Source organism: Eschrichtius robustus, chromosome 10, assembly GCF_028021215.1.
Source record: "Eschrichtius robustus isolate mEscRob2 chromosome 10, mEscRob2.pri, whole genome shotgun sequence".
In the NCBI taxonomy this organism is placed as follows: Eukaryota; Metazoa; Chordata; class Mammalia; order Artiodactyla; family Eschrichtiidae; genus Eschrichtius; species Eschrichtius robustus.
In genome coordinates this window covers 33,730,289-33,756,466 of record NC_090833.1, presented here as the reverse complement: position 1 = coordinate 33,756,466, position 26,178 = coordinate 33,730,289, and the positions used below count along the sequence as shown (strand labels likewise).

The window sequence follows — 26,178 nt, the reverse complement described above, 5'->3', positions numbered from 1 at the left end:
GGGGGATGGAAACCCTATTTCTCTTAGCCCTGCTCACTAGGCCTGACCTTCAAGGCATGCCATTGCCTGGGTACCTGTGAGTTGGGGAAAGATGGTGCTCCCATATGGATACAGGAGGATCTGGGAGGGGTGGAGCCGCAGGGCTCAGGCCATTTTATAACTAGATCATCCAGTTGCATGCTCTCTCAGGCTTGATTTCCCTTTCTTTGTCCCAAGCCACAGAAAGCCTTACGTTAGCCTCTCTGGTTCCATGATCGTTGAGTACACACACAGGCTGGAGTGCTACAGGGCCCTCTGCAGTGGTGGCAGTGGGTACTTGTGAGAGACACACCAGGGAAAGGTGATCCCCAGGAACCATAGTCAGAGTTGCCAGGGCTAGAGATTTCCCCTCCACTGCTACTGACCCAGGAGCTGAGCTGGATTCTAAGAGTGGTGGGGCTTTCCTGATGTCCTTTCATTGTGTAATTGAGGAGACTGAGAAAGGACTTGGTCCCAAGGTCAACAGTGACTTAGTGGCGTAACTTGGTTTTCTCCAATGTCTGACAACTAAGCAGACCTCAGAACGCAGTAGCACAGGCCCATTACAGCCATGCGCGAACAGCAAACCCATTAATGATGATAGTGTCTGTTGTTCTACAATGAAAGGCAGTCATTTATGATGAACTCTTAGATTCTCTTTGTAGAGAGGACTGATTCTGTCATACCCCATTGTTCAATGTAATGAAAACTATTCATGGGAAGCTAACAATGATTGCCTGGCTTATATACCTCCAGTGACAGAGTCCCCTCCCTCCCACTCTTGGGGAGATGGTTGCACAGTTTTTCTTTTATTGAACCAGAACCTTCTCCTCTTATACCTCCATCACTGATCCTCGTCTTTCCTCCAGGGCTCCTCAGAATGGTATTAAATTCTCTCCTTAAGTCTGCACACTCTTCCTCATGAGGGGAAGATCTGCAGTGAAGGTACATATCACCTCCCCCCACAAGTCGACCTGGTCCTCCTAAACTGCTCGAGTTTACTATTGATCTGAAAACCTAGAATTGAGCTCAACACTTCAGGTGGTACTAAGCACCCTTGCTCCAGATCTCCTTGCCTTTCTAAATAACTACCTTTCATTGGTGATTCATATGTTCCTTACGGTTGATTAAGACCCCATAGGTAGTTTTTGTGGAACTGCTGCTAGCTCTGCAGCTGACATTCCAGCCTGGTTACCTTTTACCTCGTTTGTAGCCCTCTCCTCCTCATGCCCTCCATCCTGGTCTGCTCTGACCTCTTCGAATCCTGAAATCCCAGGTCTTATATCTGGTCTTTCAGTACCCCATTTATCTCACTAAGCTTAAGCACAGCCTCGCCTGCAGAGGTGGAAGGGCAGCAAAAAAACAAGGGCCTGCCCAGAGTTCAGAGAAGTCATGATCCCAAGGGTGAGCAGAGATGCTTCTACTCCATCTCCCAGTACACAGGCACTGATCCAGAAATAAGCCATAAAAACCTCCCAGTCATCAACGTCACTTTCACACAGCCCCAGGGCTGTGAACACTGGACACAAATCAGTGGCAGTGATTGGGGTGGTTTTATGAGTGATGAAGTTTATGTACTCATGAGGCTGGGGGATGGGGAGTCTGAATAAAGTCAAATGAGCCCTGCATTGAATCTCAAAGCAAACTGTAAGAGCCATGCCTTTTCTTGTATGATCCATTGTGCTTGGGACTGGAGTTCAGAGTGCTCTGAGCAGTCACACACATGGGGAGAGATGCCTGACCAGGCAATGGGGGAGGGCGGGGAACCTGAGCCCTTACTTGGTGTCATTGTCGTGTACCAGAGCACCACTAGAGGGCACCAAAGAACTGTGTGGAGGGTCCACCCAGCAGCTGTGGCTCACCCTCTGCTGGGGACACAGAGCTGCTTCTGTGGCTCGGTGGGGCTGCAAGTGTCGAAGCCGTCAGCAGCATCCTGTGCTACTCTAGAAGGCACTCACTGGCCTTAAATGAAGCCAGACTTCAGGCACCTTGGAGGACCACCACCCCACCCCCCCTCCCAGGGCAGCGGGTGAAGCAGAGCAGGGGGGAGGCGTGGGCAGCTGCTGGGGAAGGAGGGGCCAGAGGGCCCAGGCTGTACCTGGCTATGGCATTCCCCCTGTTCCTAGTGTGGGCTGGCCACGCAGCCCGGCGCCAGTGAGCACAGGGCACTGACCCCTGCAGATGCCATGCCGGGATCTGACGTCAGGGCCTGAGCCAGGATTTTAGGCCCAGTTCTCTGTGCAGTTGTGGACTGCAGCATTTCCACTGGCCTAAGAATGCTTCCCTTGCCCTGGATAACTGGCTTATAAGAACTTTCAGCTTGCTTTTTTCTCTTCTTTATTTTCCTTCCTTATTTGTTGCTCACTTGGGCAATTACCTAAGTAATCATTCATTCATTCATTCATTCATTCCATAACTATCAAGCACTACCATCTGCCAGGTACTGTTCTGGGCATGGGGAAGGCAGCAATAACCAGGGCTGACAAGAACCCTGTCCTCATGGGTCTTCCATCCTAGTAAGATCAGGATGGCTCCATGAGAGATGACCTCAGAGGGGGAATGGGCTGGCCTCAGCAAGTAACAGCCACCCTAAGAACACCAAGAGCTGCCCTGTCATGAGTGACAATAATGTGCTAGTTGCAAAGCTGTGAGCTCTACACACGTTATCTTGTTGAAGCCTCATAAGAATCTAACAAGGTTGGACTTCCCTGGCGGCACAGTGGTTAAGAATCCGCCTGCCAGTGCAGGTGACACGGGTTCAAGCCCTGGTCCGGGAAGATCCCACATGCCGCGGAGCAACTAAGCCCATGAGCCACAGCTACTGAGCCTGCGCTCTACAGCCTGAGAGCCACAACTACTGAGCCCACGTGTTGCAACTACTGAAGCCTGCGCGCCTAGAGCCCATGCTTCACAACAAGAGAAGCCACCAGAATGGGAAGCCCGCGCACCGCAACGAAGAGTAGCCCCCGCTCGCCGCAACTAGAGAAAGCCTGCGTGCAGCAACGAAGACCCAATGCAGCCAAAAATGAGGAAAAAAAAAGAATCTATCAAGGTGTTAACCTCATTTTACAGATGAGGAAACTGAGGCACAGAGAAGTTAAGTAACTTGCCCTAAATCTCCAGCTAGTGTCAGAGCTGAGACTCGTTTGATTCCCAAACCAATGTTCATTCCTTCCTCACCACATGCATCCCCCAACCTGCCCTGCTTCATATTCCAAGGAGACAGTGGGTATAATACCTGCTCTGTAAACTGTGAGGTGCTGCTCATGGGAGGAATGACTTAGTTGCTAAACAGTCAATAGAGGCCTCCCTGAAGCCCCCAGAGCTCTGCAAAGGCTATGCTTCAGTGCTGCATGAAATCAAGCTGTCTGCAATGGCCGGAGGCTGCAAGTACTCACACCTGACTCCTGGTCTAGCTGCTGCTCAGCGGGAGGCAGGCAGACGCTGCCCGGGAAAGCCTCCTCCATCTGTGCAGCAAAAGGGGAGCAGCTGGCCTGAGAGTCCCTCTGCATGATGCAACTATTCACAGTGTAGGTCAGTGGCCCCTACAAACATCCAGCTTTGTCAGGCTGCACAAATGGACCAGCAAGGGTCTGGGCATGGCTTGAAACATTGAGGCCTGAAAGGTCAAAGGGCTGGGTCCTGTTATAGACTTACTGGGTGACCTTGGGCAAGTCCTCGCCCTTTTCTTGACTTCAGTTTCCCATCTGCAAATGAGCCTATGAGTTAACGTACAGTATAGTTAATGTAAGCCTGAATAACTGAGGGATGACTATATTTGTCTTACATTTCACAACTGTATTTGTCCTACATTCACTCATTCAGAATCGACTTGATCCGTACTTCTCATGTGCCTGCTGTGTGCCGTGCACTGTGCTCGATGCTGGGGTCCGGGTGTATAAGACCCATAGGATGCTTGTCTTCTTGGAGCGTGCATTCCAGTGGAGGGCACAGGAGGTTGACAAACCACACGGCACAGCTATGAGTAGAGTGGTGATAAGTGTTCCTAAAGAGAACAACGAGGCACTCTGAGGGCTACTAGCCAGAGGATCTACTTCAGATCAGCTAGTCTGGGAAGGCTCTTCTGAAGTGGTGACATTTAGTCTGGGACCTGAACGGTGGGAAGACGAGCCATGTGAAAACCTCGGGGGAGAGCATTCCTAGGAGAGGGAACAGCAAGCAGGCAGGACCTGAAATGGCAAAGACTTCGGCATGTTTTAGGAACCAAAAGGAGCCCAGTGTGGCTGGAGTGCAATAAGTGAGGGGGCCAGCGCTGCTCCTCACTCCATAATATGCACACAAACCACCTAGGGGGCTTGTTAAAATGCAGATGGGTCAGTAGGTCTGGGTGGGCCCCGGGATGCTGCATTTCTAAGCAGCTCCTAGGGGATGCTTGATGCTGCTGGTCCACGGACTGCCCTTTGGACAGCAAGGCCTTAAAGGATCTTAAGCAACAGGGTGACATTTGGTCCTCAGCTTAGCAGACCTCTGGTTAAGAATGCAGACTCCTTGAAAAGGGAACCCTCCTACACTGTTGGTGGGAATGTAAGTTGGTGCAGCCACTGTGGAAAACGGTATGGAGGTTCCTCAGAAAACTAAAAATAGAATTACTATATGATCCAGCAATCCCACTCCTGGGCATATATATACCTGGATAAAACTATAATTCAAAAAGAAACATGCATCCCTATGTGCATAGCAGCACTATTCAAGTAGCCAAAACATGGAAACAACCTAAATGTCCACCAACAGATGAATGGGTAAAGAAGATGTGGTACATATATACAATGGAATACTACTCAGCTATAAAAAAGAATGAAATAATGCCATTTGCAGCAACATGGATGCAACTAGAGATCATCATACCAAATGAAGTAAGTCAGAAAGAGAAAGACAGATACCATATAATATCACTTAGATATAGAATCTAAAATATGGCAGAAATGAACCTATCTATAAAACAAAAACAGACTCAGACATAGAGAACAGACTGGTGGTTGCCTAGGGGGAGGGGGTGGGAGAGGGCTGGAGTGGGAGGTTGGGGTCAGCAGATGTGAGCTTTTATGTATAGGATGGATAAACTACAAGGTCCTACTGTATAGCACAGAGAACTATATTCAATATCCTATGATAAACCATAATGGAAAAGGATATTAAAAAAAAAGAATGTATATATACGTATAACTGACTCACTTTGCTGTACAGCAGTAATTAACACAATATTGTAAATCAACTATACTTCAATAAATAAAAAAGATAGAACGTAGACTCCTTTTGTCATTCGCATGCCTCTGACACAGAGTGACAGCTAAGCACAAGGACAGACTTGACACTGCGTGTCTGTGTGTTCAGACCCTGAGTAGGGAGGGTGAGGAGTCCGGTGGTGGGCATGAAGGGTGCCACGAGCTTCCCCTGTGATCACGGGCCTCTTGGCTCTGGTCCCTTGGACCTTTTAGGCTGCCACTGCTGTGGGTAGCTCGGGTTCCCAAGCACCACCTGTCTAGTGCTTCTTTGAAGGAGGGGGTGCCTTCCACCTTCTGACCAGCTCCCAGAAGCTGGCTTTCTGCCTCTTTTTTTTTTTAATTTCAAAGCTGATTTTTGAAATATCTGGTAGAATTGGTGGATTTTTCTACTGGGGGTGAGTATATGTGTGTATATAAATGTGAGTTTGAGTGTGTGTGGTAAGGAGAGGAGGGGAGGATGTCTGACCTTTCTGGGCTGCATTTCAGAGTCTTGAGATGCTTCTCTTTTCTTGGGAAGGCATGTGAGTCAACACTGCCTCTTTTTTGGGGGAAGATGGGGGGCGGTCCCATCAAGGAAGCCTGGCAGGGAGAGAAAGGCCCCTGGGTTCAGATCCCAAGTCCATCACTTGCCAGCTGTGTGACTTTGAACACATCTCTAAGCCTTTCGGAGCCATGATTTCCTCACCTGCAACCTCCCAGGTTTGGCAAGATGATCAGAAGAGGTGACTAGTGAGTTTAGCAGGCTCCTGAGACTGGAAGGCCCACTCCTTATATGTGAACCATCATCGTTATCTCCCAGCGCAGGGAGTCACAGAGCCCTGGAGCTGGGAGGACCTTCCGGATCCCTCCGGGCCGGCTGCTTATCTCCACAGCAGCAGCTCCACAACTCCAGGCAGCCAAGCTCTAAGCTGTCACTTCAGGGTAAGATTTTCTTGTTAGACTGTTTGATTACGAGTTTGGGTGAATTTTTTTCAGAATCCCAAATCGGGAAGGGACCTGTGAGATCACCCAGAAGGGTTTCTCTACGGGGGAACTTCCGGCAGCTGTTTTCTTTGGAGGGCGTGTGATTCTCTGTTGTGAGGGACTGTCCTGTTCAGTGCAGGGCACTCAGAACCCCTGGCCCCTGGGCACTAAATGCCAGGAATGTCCTCTAGTCACCGTGTCAGCCAAAATCCCTCTCCCCTGGCTCCCCCCTTCTAAACACTAAGGGGATTATGCTCTAGTCCAGTTCCTCTTTTTACAGACAGAGAAACTGAGGCCCAGAAAAGGACTCACAGCAAGTAGGTGACTGATTAGAGACACAGACGCAGGTGTCCTGACCTTGGTCCCATGCCCTGTGCTCTGGACCATGCTGCGGGTTGTCACAGGGGGAGCCAGCCTCGTGGGCGGCTCACCAGCCAACCTTTATTGGGACTTACCCTTCCCAGGTGCCAGACACGGCCAAGTCAGCCCCCTGGAGCTGGCCTGAGGGCCAACCTCTGGCTTTTGGACTTATTCAATCTGCTGGTACTATGCACCCTTGCTCAGGTGTACTGGGGCAGCTTCTAGAACAGCAGGCATGGGGCCCAGAGCCACTCACCCTATCCACGCTGGCCACGTCCCTCATGGAGTCCTGCTTGGCGGAGGGGATATGAGGTAGGGGAGGTGGCTGGGACCTGGCTGAGGAGGGCAAGGAGCCCAGGCTCAGCATTAGGATGCCAGTGGGCCAGCACCCCTGCCTGGTCCTGTTCGGAGAGACATCCTGAGTTTGACCTTGGAATCTGGCAGGAAATTCTGTGGCTGTATAAGGGTCATAGCTGGGGTGAGGATTGTCTTGGGGAAGTTAAGGACTGACAAGTGCAATAATAGGCCCTAACATTTCTAGCCCTTTGCAGCTCATAAATGCATTCATATAGGATCTCTCTTTGATTTTGACCTTAGAAACCAGGAATTTTATACCCATGTTACAGGTGAGGAAACTGAGGCTCAGAGAGGACAAGAGATTTGCTTAAGGTGACATAGCAAGTCAGAGGCAAAGCCAAGCCAGACCTCTTTCCTGCAAAGCAGGTGGGGGCATCTCAGCTTCTGTGGCTTGGCTCTGTTCCCCTCCCTGTGGAGGTGGGCCTTCAGGGGTGCCCCTGCTCTCTGTGGGCCTATGTCTGAGGCTTCTGGGGGCAAGACTGGAGCAGGAAGAGCTCCTAGGTATTGCTGCTGAACCCAAAGCCAGGAGGTGCTTGCTCATGGGGGGGCTTCCACAAGGCACACTGTGAATGGGTGATGGCACTGCTGCCTCCCAGGCGTCAGCTGTGTGGTCTGCAGCGCCTGCCCGGCACGAGGGGGGCATCATGCACTGCTCAGCGAGCCTGGCCGCGCTGAGCAATGAGAGACGACCAGGGCCCGAACAGGCACTTCCCCAGTGAAACGATGGCCCGGCGACTGGGGACAGGGAGGCGGCTCCGCACTCCTCAACAGACAGTCACCAGGGAACGGCTGGGCACCAGGGTGGGGAGTCTTCCCTCGGCTCTAGAGCAGAGAGAAACTTGTGCCCCTCGGGTAGTGTGCAGGGCCATAGGTGTGTTACTTCATCTATACGGTGTTTAACATTTTTAGACTTCACAGGCAGTAGTTAAACCTCAGGTATTCCACATGAACACCCAGATTTCTGGCTTCTTCTGGAAATGAGACACTCGGCAGTACAGGGCCTGTCTGTGTGCGTCACTGCTCGTGAGCTGGGTGTGTCTGCCACCCTCCCTCATCTGGGCCGCCTGGCCAGCACAGCTCCAGTCCTTGTTCCAGAGTCAAGCGAATGCTTGGAAGGCGTTTTAATTCTAAGGACATTTTTGAAGTCAGTGTGACAACTGTTCTTTCTTTAGTTGGTAAAAGAATTGGAGAGAGAGAGGTGATTGAAAGCAGTTGATGTGGGTGAGGACAGCTGTACTTCAGTGTTGGAGAAATCACTGCTGTCTTAGCAGCTGATGTGAATTTCCTTCAGGGGGAGCCGCGAGTTTGGTGGAAAGTGCCAGCTCTGGGAAGGTGAGTGCCATGGGCACCAAGTGTTCAGAGGAGGCCAAATCCACCCCGGGAGCCAAGAGAGATTTGGTTGCTTCTGAGAGGCGAGTAAGAAGGAGGGAAGCTGGCTGGGCCACATGTTCCTTCCCCACAGACTTTTGCACCTTCAGGAAGTTCTACTAAAATTCAGGACATGTTTGATGGGTGAGAGGGAAACGTTGGTGAACCTGGCAAAGGGCCTGAGACTTGCCCCGGGGTGCTGTGGGGTAGAAGAGAGATGGCATCTGTGAACCAGGAGCTGGACTGTGCCTACCAGAAAGGCTGGGAAAGGGCCGAAATCTCTAGCAGGCTCGCGACGTCCTCAGACCTCCCCACCTTGGGGGTTGAGGCAGTTTTTCCCGAATCTCAAGGCCCATGAGGGCCCAGCCAACACTGGAATATGTAGAAATGTGGGTTAACTATTCCCGTGATCACCTGATTTTTGTAGAAGCAGCGTTACTGAGTAGAAAGGTCTGCGGGCCAACCATGGGCAGGCAAGCCCCTTCCCTCTGAGTGCCAACATCTGGCGACTCTGCGGTGGCAACCCCAGACGGGAAGCACACGCCCTGGCGCAGCTGCCTGGAGTCTGGCTTGCACCTGCGCTCAGCAGGACCAGGACGCCTGGCACTCTCATGCTTCACCTGGCGGGGCCGACCACGGTTCCCAGCGTGCGCGTGAGAGCCACTTGTGCCTGCACGGCCTCTACCCTGAGAGCAGAACCGCGCTTTCTTCTTGCGGTCCTGGGACCTGCCTGACCCCCCATAGCTGGGTGTCTGGGCCTCGGCCAGGGGTGGGGGACGGGGGGCAGGGGTGAGTAGAACAATGAAAGGAGAGCAGACAGACGAGAACAGAAGAGAAGGGAAACCTGTGTTCCTCAGATGCCAACACGGTACAGTAAGACTGAGATGCCGTAAACTAATCCCTGAGAACAAACAAAAACAAGAGCTTAATGAGGCAACAGTCACTCGGTTTGTCCCTCGCACTAACTGATAAATGATGAGGGCAGAAGGCCCCCAGCACTTCCTGCTCGCTCCTCTGCTGCGAGTTACCCCACCTCCCCGGGCCCCCTGCCCTGCCCCAGCCTGGTCCAAAGCTCCGTCCTGCTTTCTGCTTCTCAAGCCATTTGGCCCCTTTCTCTGGACCTTCAGTGGAGTTCTCTGAAGAGGGTGCCTGTACCCCCGTCTACATTCTCTACCTCCCACCACTCACCTCCAAACCACTGCAGTGCTCCCCGTGGGCTCTGAGACCTCCTAGAGCCACAGGCAGGGGGCCCGTTTAGTCCTCTGCTCCCCGAGGCCACCTGACTCTCACTTCCAGGCCCTGTCCTCTCCCAGTTCTTTGGGTCTTTGCCCTCCTCCGCTGTGCCCTCTCAGCTCCCTGCACTCACGCCCTCCGCCTGCTGATCGGGGCCCCGGCCCCTCCTACTTAACCTTTCCCAGTCTGAACTCATCGCTTTCTCCCTTAAACCTTCCGTTCCCCCCGGGTTTGCGAGCTCAGAGAGCTGCCCCACATCCACCCAGGTCAGACTGGGCCCTGGGCCGCCTCCCAGGACCTCCTTACCTCTCCTGTGCCCTTTGCCCTCACCCAGCTCCCCCTCCAGAGTGACCTTCCACACAAGCTAATCCCACGTTCAGAGAGCTTCAGCGGCTCCTCAAATCGCAGGACAGTAACCCGGACCCACGAACCCGGCATTGTGACCCTCTGCGATCAGCCCTGGCATATCTGTCCAGCCCTGACTCCTGTCACCTCATCCATAGCCCCGTCCCATAATCTCCCTCCTGGTCCTTTTCTGAGCCATTTCCTTGTCCTGGGATGCCCTTCCTTCACCCCATTCCTCCATCTCTGAAATCTTCCTAGGTCCTCTCACCCCAAGTCTGCCCCTCCAAGGCCCCCTGTGCTTCCTGCCTCTCTCTTTGGGGAGGGGTGTGGCCTCGAAGTAGAGATAACTGTGTTGGACTTCTTCCTCTCCTCTACCTGCCGCGCCATCCCCTCCACCACTTGTACTTCCTCTGTCCCCCAACATGCGCTGACTGCTCACTGCGTGCCAGAGTCTGGGCTAAGCGTGTCATAAACACTGTCCCACTTCCTCTAAACTGTCGCCACAGGAGTGAGCCCTAGTACAACCCCCATTTTAGGGGATGCTGGATAAGGCTCGGAGAGGCCGAATCACGGGCTCAAGGTTACACAGGCATTCAGTGACTTGAACCCAGGTCTGCCTAACTTCCCAAACCTTTCCTTTAGACACAAATCCAGAGCTACCCAAAAGGGTGCCTGGTCACTGGTGTGCCACTAACGGATTACAAAGTCCCAAGACGGTGCTCTCCTCTGTCTCGGGGCACAGGGGTGGGGCCAGTCACCTCCAGCCACAAGCGGCCTCTGTGGTCACCCTGGTCCTATGAGAATATTGCTTCCTATGTGCACCATGATGTGGAAAAGGATGGGAAGCCCGGCCTTAAGCTAGACTTGGTCCTGGCCCTGAGCTGGCCCAAGGCAGCTCGCTTACCCCATACTTTCAGCCTGGCCTGGGAATGCCTGCTGAAGCCCACCCCCCAACATGCTGCCTCTAGGCTAGCAACCCCCAGGCCAAAGGGCCTCCTTGTGTGGGTAATTCTCCCCAGCCTGGGGTGAGATCTGTGGCCTCCAGAAGTGAATGGAGCTCCCAGAGCCCTGCTCAAGCTGCCCAGCTCAGTCCTTGGCCAGGCTGGCCTCTCTCCTGCCCAGCCTTTGGACCTCCTAGCCCAGACCTCAGGCAGCTGAGCTGGCCCTGCTCAGCCCTGGCCTGGCCATGCCCATACCTGTCTCTTATCACCCTTTCACGGGGGTCTGCTGCTAACTCAGGGCACAACCTGGCTGGTGGTTCACGGAGACTCCCTGCTGTCAAGTCCAAGGCCAGCTTGGTGTGAACGGGAGGTAACAGAACTAGGGTGCAAAGATGCTCTAAATCAGGAAGCTGGAGCATTGGGAACCTGGAGAGAGCTACTATACTCCACCACTGCTGTGCACGACACTCAAGTTTATGCTTTCCAGTGTCATTAGATCTGCCTAATGCTAGAAGTTTAGCCTCACTGCCATTTTGCATAGAACCCTGAGCCCAGGAATAGACCGTAACTCACCCAGGGCCACACAGCAAGAAATCCGAGGACCTGGCACTTGAGCCCAGGGATCATGACTCCTAGCCCAGGGTCCTCCGTTGTTTGTACTCCTCCCTGGAACCCTGGCTAATTCTGGGAGTCCCAGCTCACCAAAGAAAGGAAGGTGGCTGCCTGGACGAGCCTCCAGTGTTCCCTCTCCTGTTCCCTCCTGCATCTCAGATTTTACGGTTTGCCGGTAGCTAAAGGCAGCAAGCAGGGTGACCCCACGGTGCCCTGGTGTAATGGACAGCCACCTTCCTTGCCTCTGGGTGAGGGTCTGGCCCAGGTCTGTCACACGTTCACTCTGAGCCCCAGGTTCTCTTCTGAGAAGTGCTAGAGTCACCTGCTTTGTGGGTTGCTCTGAGCATCGAGCAAGAGCACGGTACGCCCCAGGACTACAAAGCCGAGACACGCGTGCCCCTTGTAACGCATGCGAGAACAATGCATCCATTTCACTCGCCTGTTGCCATTCAAGGAGGCGAGTATATAGGGAACCCCAAAAGCGCAAGTGTTGCGAAGATTGTTCCAAAATAGGGTGTTGTAATTGGTGCTGCTGCCACTGCTGCCCGTGCGCTGGAATCCCCGGGCCGCAACGGGCTGGGAGAGCGTGCGTGACCCTTCTTTACTCTACAGGGGCTCCTTTTCCGGGTCAGTTTCCTCTTCCCTGTCAGTGCTGTCTCCTCTGCACCAATGATGGGAGTTTCCAAGGTGAACAGGATGCTCCAGTTCATCATAACTATAAAGCTGTTCTCAACTCATCTCACACACACCCATTAGCAACAAACAGAAGTCTTTTTAGGCCACATTATTCTAGTTTGTAGAATCATACAATTTTTGGGCTTGAAGAGACTCAAGCATCTTCTTTTACTTCCCTTCCTTAGTGTGCAGTCCCTGCCAAAAGCTTGTCCAGACTTTCTTTGCACACCTCTGGTGATGAGACACTCACTACCCTCTATGGAAGCCCAGTGAATTTTTGCTTAGGTCAGACTGAAAGGTGAATGTTCTTCCTCTTCCTATGCTGAAATCTGTATCCCCAGAACTGCCCCCACGGGTCTTGGCTCTGCCTTCTGGGGCCCTGCAGGTCGTGACTCCTCTCTTGGATCCAGGACAGCCCCTCTGAAGTACAGTGACAGCGACTGTGTCCCTCTGAGCCTTCTCTTTGCCGGGTTGACATGAACCCTTCCTGTATGGCACAGTTTTTTATTCTTTGCCCATCCTGGCCACCCTTCATCTTGTCACTAGCTCCATAAGGGCTATGGCCCAGATGAGAACACAGGTCTCCAAGAGGATCTGAGAGGGTGAGACTGTTGTCCCCTCCCCACACCTAGGGCCCTACTTGCCTAGGGCTGTCCTCTGAGCTAGCATTGGTTATGTTGCAGCCAAACTACACCATGAAGCTTGGCAGTCCGTATTGTCAATGTCCACATTTAGGGAACAACTGGTGGGGGGGAGGGAACAGCCCTCCCCCACCACACACACATCTAGTGTTCCTTAGGGATCTGTGGAACCATAGATCACGTGAAGCGGGACCCCTGAGAGTTTTCTCAGCTGTCCAGAAGAAATGCACTGGTGGCCTCCTTGTCATCCCTCATGGCACTTTAGGGTCACCTTTTCCATGCAGGATGTGCTGCCCACTGTGCGATTCCAAAAATAGACCACCAAAGGCTACTTGTAAGTTACTTTACTGATCTCACTGAAAAATAATTTAAAAGACCCAAATGAAAGGAGGAGTGGGCAATCCAGAGGTGAGATGGGCTTGGGGGAATGTGTCAATAGATGTAAGGAGGATCGAAGTTCTACATTTTTCCTATGAACCAAAGAGTGTGATGTGGATTTGGCACAGCATAAAGTAAGCAATAATCGCTTCTAACTTTAACTTAGCGTTTTTCACATATATAATCACATATGCCCCTCTAACACTCCAATGTAAGGTAGGATAGGAAGTATTAGGTCTATTTTACAGATGAGGAAACTGAGGCTCAGAGAGGGTAAGTGGACTGACCAAAGGGAATGAAGGACTGGCAGAGGCTACTGCTCCCTGGACATTCCATCTGCTGGCCCACAGTTCTCAGCCCCTGTACATTAGTGGGAGTCACATGACTAATTCTGGCCGATGGGCAGCAGGCAGAAGTGACATTTGACCCTTGTGTGCTGAAGCACAGAAGAGCCGTTTGCAAGATCTGTGGGCTGCCCCGTGTTGGGGCCCAGATCATGGAGACGCCTCATGGGAGACGGTTGCCCTGGAGACCACCTGGACTCACAGGTGTACCTCGTATGAGTGAGAAGTAGAGCTTTGCTGCATTCAGCTGCTAAGATTTAGGGGTTCTTTATTACCGCAGCCTCGCCCAGCCTATCCTGATGTATATAAAAGGGAAGTTATTTGTTTTTATGTTATCATGTGTCAGACACTGTGCTAAGCACTTTGCACATATCCCCTCATGCAGTCCTTGAAGCTGTCTTGTGAGAAAAGGATTATTCTTTCTCTTTACTGTATGGGAAAACAGAGACACAGAGAAGCAAAGTCACTTGCCCAGCATCACAGAGCCACTAAGGTGTGGGCTTAGAACCTGAATCTGGGTCTCTCTGATTGGAAAACCTCGATGAACTCTGATTTGCAGAAACAGATGGCTACTGTATCCCTACACCCTGTTGGGCTAAATGCTTTCTTTGAAGATGGAAGATTGCACAGATTGCTTTTCTCATTCAGATTTTATGCCTGAGTAAAACCCTTGTGCTGTGATTTATTATAGCAACACTGATTTTCCAATTTTAAGACAACAATGCAGCTTGAAATAAAATGGAAAGAAAACATTGAAACATTTGAAAACTTTTCTTTAGATCCTTATTACGTCTTGCTTGAACTGTTCCCTGCCTCATTTTCCCCTCTTTCCTCCAGTCTCCCCACCATTCTGATTGACTGCCAGAGTCACCTTTGTAAAACCAAGTCTAAGCATGCTCCCTCTGGCTCAAAACCCACAAAAGGGCTCCTCATCCCCTCCATCAGCACTTCCTAAATTATATTCCTCCTATATGTAATGTAAATATGCTACATCCTACAAATGAAAAAAGAGTTTCATGGGCAAAGAAGTATTGGAAATGCTGATTAAAAATATTTATTATTAAAAGTTAAAATTAAAAATTTTTAGTTAAAAATTGTAAACTGTAGGACTTTGCAGAGACTTTAACATGCTAAAGCCCATTGTACGTGTCCAAGAGGCAGATTCATTGTTTCTGGCATTTCTTAAACTTTTGGACCATGAAATCTACCCATTCCCTTTTATTTTGGGATACCTAATGGGATTAGTATTCCATGCCATATACTTGGGGAAGATGTTGGCTTTTAGGATAAAGTCTGGACTTTTCAGCTAACATTCAAGGCCTCCCAGGATCTGTTCCCAGGTCACCTTCCAGTCTCATCTCACAAATCCCTGCCTCCCTCTACCCCAGGGTTCAACTCCTCTCGCTCCTCCTCCTGGACATCTTACTATTTATCACTCAGTGCTAGCTTGTGGGGATCTCTGAGCTGTGACCTGGAGAGGAAACAAGGGTTGAGGAACAAAGTCAGAAACTTAACACAACACAGACTCTGTTTGGGAGAATGTTAAAAACACTTGATTAGTGACGTGGCTGAGATGAAAATGGGAATGATGATTGTGCGACTAATTGAAAGCCATGTGTTTACTGAGGCTCAAAGAATCCCTTTTAGAAGTGGGAACTGGGCCCACATATGCCAATGAACAAGGCAAAATGGGTACACGCTGGAAACAAAAAGCACCAAGATATGCTGGGCAGAACCAAAGATATTAATGTAATTAATAAAGTAATTAACATTTACAGGAATGCAAAAGCTGCCAGGAGGCTGATAAGAGAGGGTTATTAAAAAAGAATGAGCAGTGTAGCGGGTAAGTGAAATTAAGTTTTGCATTTCTTTTTTATCACGGACCCCCAAAATACTCTATGAGTAATAAATAGACCTTGATTTACTGCAAAAATACCAACAAGGCTGGGGACAGAATTTGCTGTTGACCTTCTCCCTGGCAAAATAAACCAATCAATCAATCACTCAGTCAGCCAGTCACTGAGAATATGGGGGGACCTGCATCCAGTGATGTAGTTGAGGGCAAGGTGGTTAAAGATGTCAGACCAGAGGCCAGACTGCCTGAGTTCTAGTCCTAATTCTGCCACTTAGAAATGCTGAAACCTGGCTGCAGCTATTTAGCCTCACTGTTACCATCCGTAAAATGGGTCTAAACACAGTACCTCCTCATAGGAGTGGGGATTAAATATACTGATATGAGTAAGCCCCTTGACCAGTGCCTGGCCCCAGTGAATGGCTCAGACAGGGTCAGCTGTTACTATTATCACCCCCCAGCTACCACCCTGCAGCAATCTACCCAAGGAAAAGCTCCAAGTAAACACAGATTCAGAAAATGTTTGAAAGGATTCGTTAAGAAAACTCATGCTCCCTTCCTCTCATTTCTCCTCTGTCTGGTTCCCAAAGCATTCAGGAGAAGGGCAGGAAGGTGGAAACAGACACATGAGGACTGGTTTAAACTGGTAGGTTATCCCAGTCACTTCTTTGGCTTTGGGATTTGGGGTAAGTCTACCCTTGATTTCTCCATCAGGGATAAATGAAGGGTCTGTTTAGGTGATTTCTTAAGTCATTTCAAGCTTTGAAATTCTGAGTCAACATTAGTCACACAAGCAAGCATCGATTACCAAGAGAGCAAAAATGACCCTCCTTGGAGGCTCCTTCTCCTACTCCTCCTCGGCTGTCTTCCAGCTCTGTTCCTGGCACCGGGGTCCTCCTGGGCCCGCAGGCTAGGAGCTGCAGAGTCATCGGGCTACTACACCTCCCTCATCAACACGTCCACCTGCCCCAAGCCCTCTGCCCATCTCAGCATCAGGACACCTCAGCCCCAGCCCTTGGGGTTTAGGCTTTCAGGCCCTCACTACATCACTTCCCCAGCCTGTCCCTCCCTCAGAGGTCTGCCTCTCCCACCCTTTTTCTCCTTTTCCCAGATTTTTATGAAAAGCTAAATAGTACAAGGAATACTTGTGTACTCTCCTCCAGGAATCAAAAATTGCTAACATTTTGCCATATCTGCTCTCTCTCTCCACACACACACTTTTCCCCACTAAACTATCTGAAGGTAAATTTCAGACTCCATGCACATAACCACAATTTTATCATACCTAAGAAAAGTAACAACTCCATAATGTTATCTGAGGGCCAGAGTGAACTTTTATTAAGGATTCCTCACGCTGCTCTGCTGCTGAAATTCCTTTAACGGCTCCCCATTGCCTCCAGGTCACAGTACAAGCTCCCTTCAGCTCTGCACTTACTTTCTATCCACAGGTAGCCAGATCCAGCTGATTCTTGAACTTCTCCCCAGACATACCCTCCACCTTCCTGCTCATGGATTTTCATCCTCCTGGAATGCCACTGCCTCCAATAGTTTTTCCTTGAGCTTTTGCCCATTATTTAAAGCTCAGCTAAAATTCCATGTTGTCCAAGGAATCTTCTAAGGTCTTCCTAGTTGAAATGTATCTTTCTTTTCATACCTCCATAACACGTGGGAAGCTAGTATGATGACATATTTCATACACGGAGGAAGGCAGAGACAAAAGTCTTACAGAGAAATGTAATTAATCCCTGATCAAACTGTGCCTGAACTCCACATTACCTCTGGAATTTTCCGGGATGCCAATATGTTCCCTCTGCTGTGTACTCCAGTTTGAGTTACTTGCAGCCAAAAACACCCTAATGAATACTGTAGGGATTAGAGCTGACAACCCTTAAGCCTTCTAAAGCTATGAAGCAACAGTAGAAAAATCCAAAGCATTATACACCAGTTACATTGGACACTTGCTGTCCCCCAAGACCATTTCCCCCTCCTCTTACCCTTGCTTTGGAATGCCCTCATATACCTTGTCCTGTCTTAAAAAACAAAACAAAACAGATAAAACTCAGAAAAAGTCACTATTTAACCACTTTAATTATAAAGTGTACAATCAGTGGTTTTTAGTGTGTTTAAAGTGTTGTTTAACCCTCACTACTATCTAATTCCAGATAATTCTCACCACTTCAAAAAGAAACCTCATACCTGTTAGAAGGCATTCCCCATTCCATGTTCCCCAGCCCTCTAATCTACTTTCTGTATGGATCTGCCTATTCTGTACATTTTATATAGATGGAATCATACAAGATTTGGCCTTTTAGTGTCTGGCTTCTTCCACTGAACATAACGTTTTCAAGGTTCATCCATGTTGTAGCATGCATTCCTCTTTATGGCTGAATAATATTCTATTGTCTGGATATACCACATTTTGTTTATCCATTCATCAGCTGATGGACATTCAGATTGTTTCCACTTTTCAGGCTGTTATGAATCATGCTGCTGTAAGTATTTGTATACACACTTTCACTTCTCCTAAGTATACACCTAGGAATGGAATTGCTGGGTCACATGGTAACTTTAATTTTTTGAGGAACTGCCAGACTGTTTTGTGCAGCTCCTGTTTTCTTTAGCTATCTAAATCCTACTTGTTCTTTCAAGAACTGAAGGGAAGAGTACGCCCCTCCTTTTTATGACACATTTTTCAAGGTAGGATGACTAGCCACTTCCTCTGTGATCCCCCATGGCTGGAGGCTAAGCTATCCCAGCACTTACCACCCGCGCTGACATTGTCAGTTTACACATCTGTCCCTCCTGGCCTGGGAGTGTCCCAAGAGCAGAGGCTGTGCCTTATCCATCGTTGCAGCCCCAGCATCTGGCACATAGTGAATGCTCAGCAAATGTGGGTTTGGTGAATGAATGAACAGCACGTCTCTCTAGTGCCCTCATGGTACAGCTTAGCTTCACGAGGGCTTCTTCATAACAGAGGGTGGGCTGTGCTGAGAGCCTCCTGGATGTGGGTGTGAGAGCGTGTGGGTGGAGCAGGGGGTATGGATGCACGAGAAGGCACGTGGAGGGGGAGTGGGAAGGTGTGTACGTGGATGCATGCAGTTCAACAACACTTGCTTGAGTTCAGAGACCACCGTGGAATGAGCCGCCGAATGAGACTGATCCAACTGGCTTATCTTAGAAGGGGGAAGTGAGGACAATAGATGTGGACAAAAAAGTAGTTAGGATGCCTGATCACAGGCAGGTGCTTGAGATAATCACAGATAACAGGCCTCAAGCTGGGGTAGAGCTCTGCTCCTTATGAGGCAATTTCCCATCCATTATCTCATTTGAGAGCCAGCATGGGCCGTGGAAGGAGCATGGCTTTGGGGAGCAGCTGGCCTGGCTTAGAGCCCCTGAGCCCCACTTGCTACCTGTGTGGTCCACAGCCCTCCTTGGCTCCGCACACCTCCACGTGCTCACCCGCAAAATGGGAAGAGAACTTTCTCTGCTTAGGGTGATCGTGAGGATTAAGTGAGTGGAGTTTCAGTGGAAATGCATTAGAAGGTGTAAATCTATCCACAGCCAGCAGCATTGCTGCTCAAGACCTTCCTGGGAAGCAGGCAGAGAAGTTATGTTACCTCCCCTATGGAGTCAGAAAGTTCTGAGTCAGGGAGTGGGAACAAAAGTCACAATGATGGGTCACCTGTGTGTCAGGCTTAGTGCTAGGCACTTGAACATGTGACCCCAGTCAGTGCTCGTGGTAAACCTGTAAGGGAGCAGTGGATATTTCCTTATGGGCACTGAAGCTCAGAGAGGGTGAGTCACTCACCCAAGGTCACACAGCTAGGAGGTGGCAGAATATGGAGCAAACCTTGCATCATAGTGTTTACAGCTACCTCATTATTTCGCCAAAGCCCACAGTGCAAGAGCCTGGGTTGGTGAATGCATTCCATTTCTTTGGTATGTGAATGCAGTTCCAGAAGGCTGCCATATATATTTACTAATTGGTATGAACATGCAGTCTCTCGTCAGCTGGCTTCCTGTCTGCTGTAAGACGCAGATAAGAAAGAAAGAGCTGAGTGGACGCAGGAAAATCCTCCACACCGGCTGGCAGAAATCACTCCAGCCCGGAGTTACCTTTCTTGATTTAATTCTCCGTGACTTCTGTGTCTGAATCATGTAAGAAAATGACTTCCTGGGTGAAATAGTAAAATGCCATGCATGGATGTTCATAGTCTCACTCTGGCAGCTCTGGCGATAATGGCTTGGAGGAGCGGGATTTGTATCTGGGAGTCAGATTCGATTCCTCTGAGACTCCTAAGCCAGGAACATGCTGGGCTGGTCTCAAGGGGCCCAGTGACAAGGAGTCAGACACAGGGAAATGGCAAGAGGAGGGACTAGCTTTGAGAGGGTTCAGGGCAGGGCTGCCGAGGAACAGGTAATAAACAATGCTCTTATAATTGCTAACCTTCATTGAATGCTCTCTATATGCTGGGCACAGGGTGTGTCCATTATAGGCACACTGTCCATTCTAATCCTCCCGAAAGCCCTATGAGGTGGGTATTATTAGTATCTAGACCTGTATTATGGATGAAGAAACTGTGGTCCTCAGAAGTTGTCACTTATTGTACTAGCTTCCTAGGGTTGCCAAACAAATTTCCATAAACTGGGTGGCCTAAGACAAATAGAAATTTATTCTTGAATAGTTCTGAAAGCAAGAAGCCTAAAATCAAGGTGTTAGCCAAGCTGCGCTCACTCTGGAGGCTCTAGGGGAGAATGCTGTGCCTCTCCTAGCTTCTGGTGGCTCCAGGCATTCCTTGGCTTGTGGCTGCATCACTCCGATCTCTGCTTCCATCTTCAAGTGACCTTCTCCTTGGTGTCTGTGTCCTCTCCTCATCTGCTTCTTTTAATGACACTTGTTGGATTTATGGCCAATCTGGGTAATCCAGGATGATTTCATTTTAAGATTTTTAATTTAATTACATCTGCAGAGACCCTTCTTCTAAATAAGGTTGCATTCACAGATTCTAGGGGTAAGGATGTTGACATATCTTTTGTGGGGTCACAGTTCAACCCATGACACTTACCTAACTTCACACAGTAAGTGGCTGAGCTGGGATCAGAAGTTAAGCCTAACTCCAGAGTCCATTTGCTTGACCACTATGAGCTAAATGCTACATACTTCCTTGCTGTGTCACTGTGGCCATGCTATTCAATGCCTCTGTGCCTCAGTTTCCTCACCTGTACACCGGAGATAATAATGGTAACTACTGCATGGGGTTGTTGTGAGGATTAAATGAGTTGATAAAGGAAAGCCCTTGGAACAATGTCTAGCACATAGTATGAACTCAACAAAAGCTCTGTTATTATTATTTTTGCTATTGTTACTACCAAGATAATGCAGCTTTGTTGGAATCGTGGATGAAGGCTGAGCAGACCAGCTACTGAGGATGAGGCTGGACCTGCAAGCAATGCTCTCAGATCTGAATTTGCTGGGTTTGAACATCTGCTCACAAGTGCTTCACTCTTAATGAAATATCAACCAGATAATCACAGATGTGAGAGAGATTTAAATATCTATAAGAGAACACTATGCACAATGGATGCTAATAATTTTGAAAACATCAATGAAGAAAATGTTTCTTTAGAACAAAACCAAGGGACTTCCCTGTTGGCGCAGTGGTTAAGAATCCGCCTGCCAATGCAGGGGACACGGGTTCAAGCCCTGGTCTGGGAAGATCCCACATGCCACGGAGCAACTAAGTCCGTGCACCACAGCTACTGAGCCTGTGCTCTAGAGCCCGTGAGCCATAACTACTGAGCCCGTGTGCCACAACTACTGAAGCCCGCGCGCCTAGAGCCTAAGCTCTGCAACAAGAGAAGCCACCGCAATGAGAAGCCCGCTTACCACAACGAAGAGTAGCCCCAGCTCGCCGCAACTAGAGAAAGCCTGCGTGCCTAGAGTCCATGCTCTGCAACAAGAGAAGCCACCGCAACGAGAAGCCCATGCACCGCAACGAGGAGTAGCCCCCACTCGCTACAACTAGAGAAAGCCTGCGCTCAGCAACAAAGACCCAAAGCAGCCAAAAATAAATAAATGAATAAATAAATTTAAAAACAAACAAAAAAAACCCAAGTAAAACACGGGACTGATGCAAAAAGAAGCAGGAAGTATGAATAAACCAACAGACCAATCCCAGCAGAATTGATTCCAAGTCATCTAATACCACATGGCCTGGGCTGGGTATTTTTCTAATATGTAGGTCCTCTCAGGCTGGTCAGTTCACCTCTCCAGCCTCAGTTTCCTCATCTCTAAAAAGGGGCTGTCAAGGTGCTTTGTAAACTGTGCATACTGTAGAAATGCGAGGCACTCTTATTATTACAGTATGTGTTTGCCAACTGTTGAGCACCTGTACCCAAGTGGGACAGACTTGGGGTTAGGGACCCAGTCCAGAGAAGGGCAGGGGAGTGGGTGGGCTGGGCACTGAGAGTTGGGATGATGATATTGCTGTCCCCTGAGCTCTTAGGAGGGGCCCACAGGTTGTGTCAGTGTCTTCTGAACTGAACTGAGCATCTGTGGGTCGTGTGAAGTGTTCCACCCTATGTCAAGGTCAAAGTGACTCAGTATTTGCAGTTTAATTCACTGTTACTTTAGGGAGACACTCCAAGCCAAACAGTGGCAGAAAATAATGAACATCCCACCAAGTGGCCAACGGTTCTATTGCAGAGCCACTGTGGGTGTCGAGGTGCCCTGACACTGTGGTTCCCTTGCCCCTTGCTTCCCTGTTGGTTTCTGTGGTTGGTGGCTTCCTGCAGCTGTTTTTTTAACCCACCTAAAGTTCTGGTCTGCAATTTGCTCACCCTCTGCCTCTCAACTGCAATGAAAAATGCTACAGAAATAGAAATCTCGTAGTTTTTCCTTCTTTCCTATTCCTTGCTCTCTGACTTCCACTGGGGAAACAAGTGTTCAAATGATGATTCAAGGACTTTCAGGAAAACATGAGACTGGAGGGGCTCATTCAGCTCTGTGGGATCCACACGTGTGAACCTTCCCAGGCCCCACCCCCCAGTCTGCATTTCCTTTGTCACCATCACAGTCTCTAGCTGGGAATTGGGGTAAGGGTTGGTAGGGGCCATGTGGACTTCAGGTTTCTTGGATTCAGGTTTTTCTTCCCTCATTGTTTAGCCTTAAATGTATTGTCCTGGGTCTGTTTCTAACTCTGGTATCCAAAGTGCAGTCCTGGGCCCTTCCTATAGGTTGGTGAGGCTCTGGTTCAGAAAGTTTCAACCCTGGCTGCACACCAGAACCCATGGCAATTTCTAAAAAATCCCAATGTCCAGGCTTCTTTCTAAACCAATTAAATCAGAATTTCTGGGGGGTGTGACATGAGTACGAGTATCTTGAAAAAGATCTTTTCTGGGGTGATGTGGCCAGGATTGAAAACCACAAATCTAGCCTATCTTTATGTAAAGAACTCTTACAACTCAACAACAAAAGGATAAAGAATTCAATTAGAAATGGGCAAAGGACTTAAGTAGATATTTCTCCAAAGAAGATATACAAATGGCCAAAAAGTACATGAAAAGTTGCTTAACATCATTAGTCATTTGATAGTCATTCTCATCAAAACCACAATGAGATACCATTTCACACCTATAATCAACCAGGATGATTATAATCAACCAGGCAGATAAATAACAAGTGTTGGTGACAATATGGAGACACTGGACCCCTCAGGCATTGCTGGTGGGAATGTAAAATGGTGCAGCCACTGTGGCATGGTCTAGCAATTCCTAAAAATGTTAAATAGAGTTACCATATGACATAGCAATTCTACCCATCTCTTTCTCTCTCTCTCTCTCTCTTTCTCTCTCTCTCTCTATATATATACACACACACATACGTACCCAAGAGAATTGAAAACATATGTTCACATAAAAACTTGTACATAAATGCTCATGGCAGCATTGCTCATAATAGTCAAAAAGTGGAAACAACCCAGATATCCATCAATTGATGAATGGACAAATGAAATGTGGCATATCCATATAGGGGAATATTATTGAGCCATAGAAAGGAATGACGTACCAATACATACTACAACATGGAAGAACCTTAAAAACATTATGCTAAGTCAAAGAAGCCAGACACAAAAAGCCACATATTGTATGATTCCATTGATATGAAATCTCCAGAGTAGCCAAATCCACAGAGCTATGAAGTAGATTAGTGGTTGGCAGGGGCTGGAGGGAAGGGGAAACAGAGGGTGATGTGTAAAAGGAACAGGGTTTCTTTTCCGGGTGATGAAAATTTTCTGGAATTAGATAGGATTGGTTGTACAGCCTTACGGATATACAATATTAAAAAACACTGCAGTATACATTTTAAAACTGAACTTTATGGTATGTGAATTATAGCTTAAAAAAAAAAGATAGGGCTTCCCTGGTGGTGCAGCGGTTAAGAATCTGCCTGCCAGTGCAGGGGACACGGGTTCGAGCCCTGGTCCAGGAAGATCCCACATGCCATGGAGCAACTAAGCCCATGTGCCACAACTACTGAGCCTGGACTCTAGAGCCCGCGAGCCACACTACTGAAGCCCGCGAGCCACACTACTGAAGCCCACGTGCCTAGAGCTTGCGCTCCACAACAAGAGAAGCCACCGCAATGAGAAGCCTGCGCACCGCAATGATGAGTAGCCCCCGCTGGCCACAACTAGAGAAAGCCCGTGCATAGCAACGAAGACCCAATGCAGCCAAAAAAAAAGGAAAAGATATATGTCTGCCATGGAGAATGGCTTGGAAGGGGCTATGAGTGGAAGAGGGAACATGCTTAGAAAGTTGTGATAACAACAATAAACAACAACTTAGTGGCCTACACAATAAAGGTTCTTTACTCATCATCCCTGTTGTCCATTGTGTGTCAGCTGTAGTTCTGCCTCATAGTGACCCCTCTGGGATGCGAGGTGGTGGGAGATGATGGTACTTTGGTCCTTGGTGGTAGCAGTGAAGATGGACAGAAGTGATGGATTAGAATAGGATTCAACAGTAGAGTATGCAGGACTAGCACAGAACTTCTCAGAGAATATCTCATTGATCTCATAATAAAATTGCCCTAAGACTGGCTTCATTCAATTGTTCAACTGATATTATTTATTGAGTGTGTACTGTGTTCCAGGCACGTTTGCAGGTGCTGGGGATACAGCAGAGAATAATATACAACTCTGCCCCCTGCCTATTCTCATGGAGCTCACATTCGAATGGGGGCGCGGCAGCTGTGACAGTGATTAGGAAGTGGATGGGAGGCACTACAGTAGTCATTATGGCTGAACATCGATACCTGGTTCTTTCTCTCCTGGGCACATAGTAGGACTGCTCTTTCCTGCCCCGCTGAACCCGGGCATGGAGAATTAACATGATAGGGCCAATGAAATATGAGTGGAAGTGACATATGGCAGTTTGGAGTGGAAGCTTTAAAAGTCACTTGCCATACACTCTTTCCCGTTGCCACAAAAACTGTCCCAGAAGGTGCCCCACCAGCTGTGTCCTGGAGTGAGGATGCTGTGGGCGGAAGCTACAGTTGATCCTCTATGAACAAGTGCTATGATGAGTGAAGTCTCTGTTGTTTTAATCCACTGAGTTTTGTTGCTGTTGTTGTTACCACAGCAAAACCTAGCAAACCCTGTTCTCGCTCACTTTTCACCCTCTGAGGGACATTACATCCAAATACGATCCTGGCTCATATTTTAGAAAAGTAAGCCCAGTATCTCAGCACAGTAAGTCAAACGTAAAACCAAGAGTCTGGAGACATGTGTCATGGAGAAGACGACAGCCCACCCTGTGTGCATTTAATTTTGCCCGTCAGACTGCAGTCCTCGAGGGAGCCTGAGCACAGCACACAACAGGCCCCCCATAAATGCTGAAGGAGCGCCGGGATGACACACCATTTCCAAAGAGGTGGGTTGGTGGGAATTCCCCCACAAAAAAGAGGGAATGTTTCCGTGGGTGCCACAGCCTGTGTTTCTGCCAACTTGGACATGGGGGAAAATCATCAAAATTTAAAGGCAGTCTTTGCTCAAGAACTGGAACGGCTTTACCAAGACACAAGTGGTCAGAAGAAGCCAGTATTGCAGATAATTTTCCAGCTGTTCTGCTCCATGGCACTTGAAAATCCCTAGTAAACAGCCTACCCCCTGCAGAGCATCTGGACAGGTAGAGACCAGAGAATTTCTTGCCTCAGGGCTGTCCCCTGGTGCAGTCGTTCTGCATCTTTTGCTTTGTGTCCTGAGGGGCCTCTGGAGCCCAAGTACCTCCTGAAGACACTAGGGAAGCCAATAAGGAAGCTGAAATAAACTGCAGTCTCCCATGGACCTAAGATGCCTTCTGAGGCAAGATGTTCCAGAAACCTGGCTGTGGCCGTCAGAGCTGTCCGTCCATACATGGGGTCCACAATGCCGACTGCAGCTGGGACCGCTGCCAGAAGGAGGTTGTCTGCAGGCATCCTTAAAATGTCTCTCTGGCATATCATTCCAATTAAATCTCATCTAGCATTCTCATTTTAATAACTTAATCTGGAACTTACACCTTGCCTCCTCTCCCAAAGGGGCTGAGGCAGCACAAAATAAAAGCCCAAACACAACAGGACAATTAAAAATAAAGACAAACGATCAGAAGGCGAGATAATCCTCCAGGAACCTGAGAAAAGATGGTTATTGCGGCGAGTGTTGAATTTGGCTCCAACTTTCTGGCAGCCAAGGTTAAAAAGAAAACAGAGTGGCTTATTCAGTTATGATTGCTTGATTGAAGGAAGGAAGTAGATACAAGTTCATGGCAGGTGGTGCTGGGGAAGCACAGCCCATTTCCTGGCACTAA

The 26,178-nt window shown here is 48.9% G+C and overlaps 1 protein-coding gene across 1 annotated transcript in view; it reads right to left on the bottom strand.

The window, feature by feature from the left end:
• GABBR2 (gamma-aminobutyric acid type B receptor subunit 2) overlaps window positions 1–26,178 on the bottom strand; it is a 361,415-nt gene that overhangs the window by 16,518 nt on the left and 318,719 nt on the right. The window lies entirely within an intron of this gene.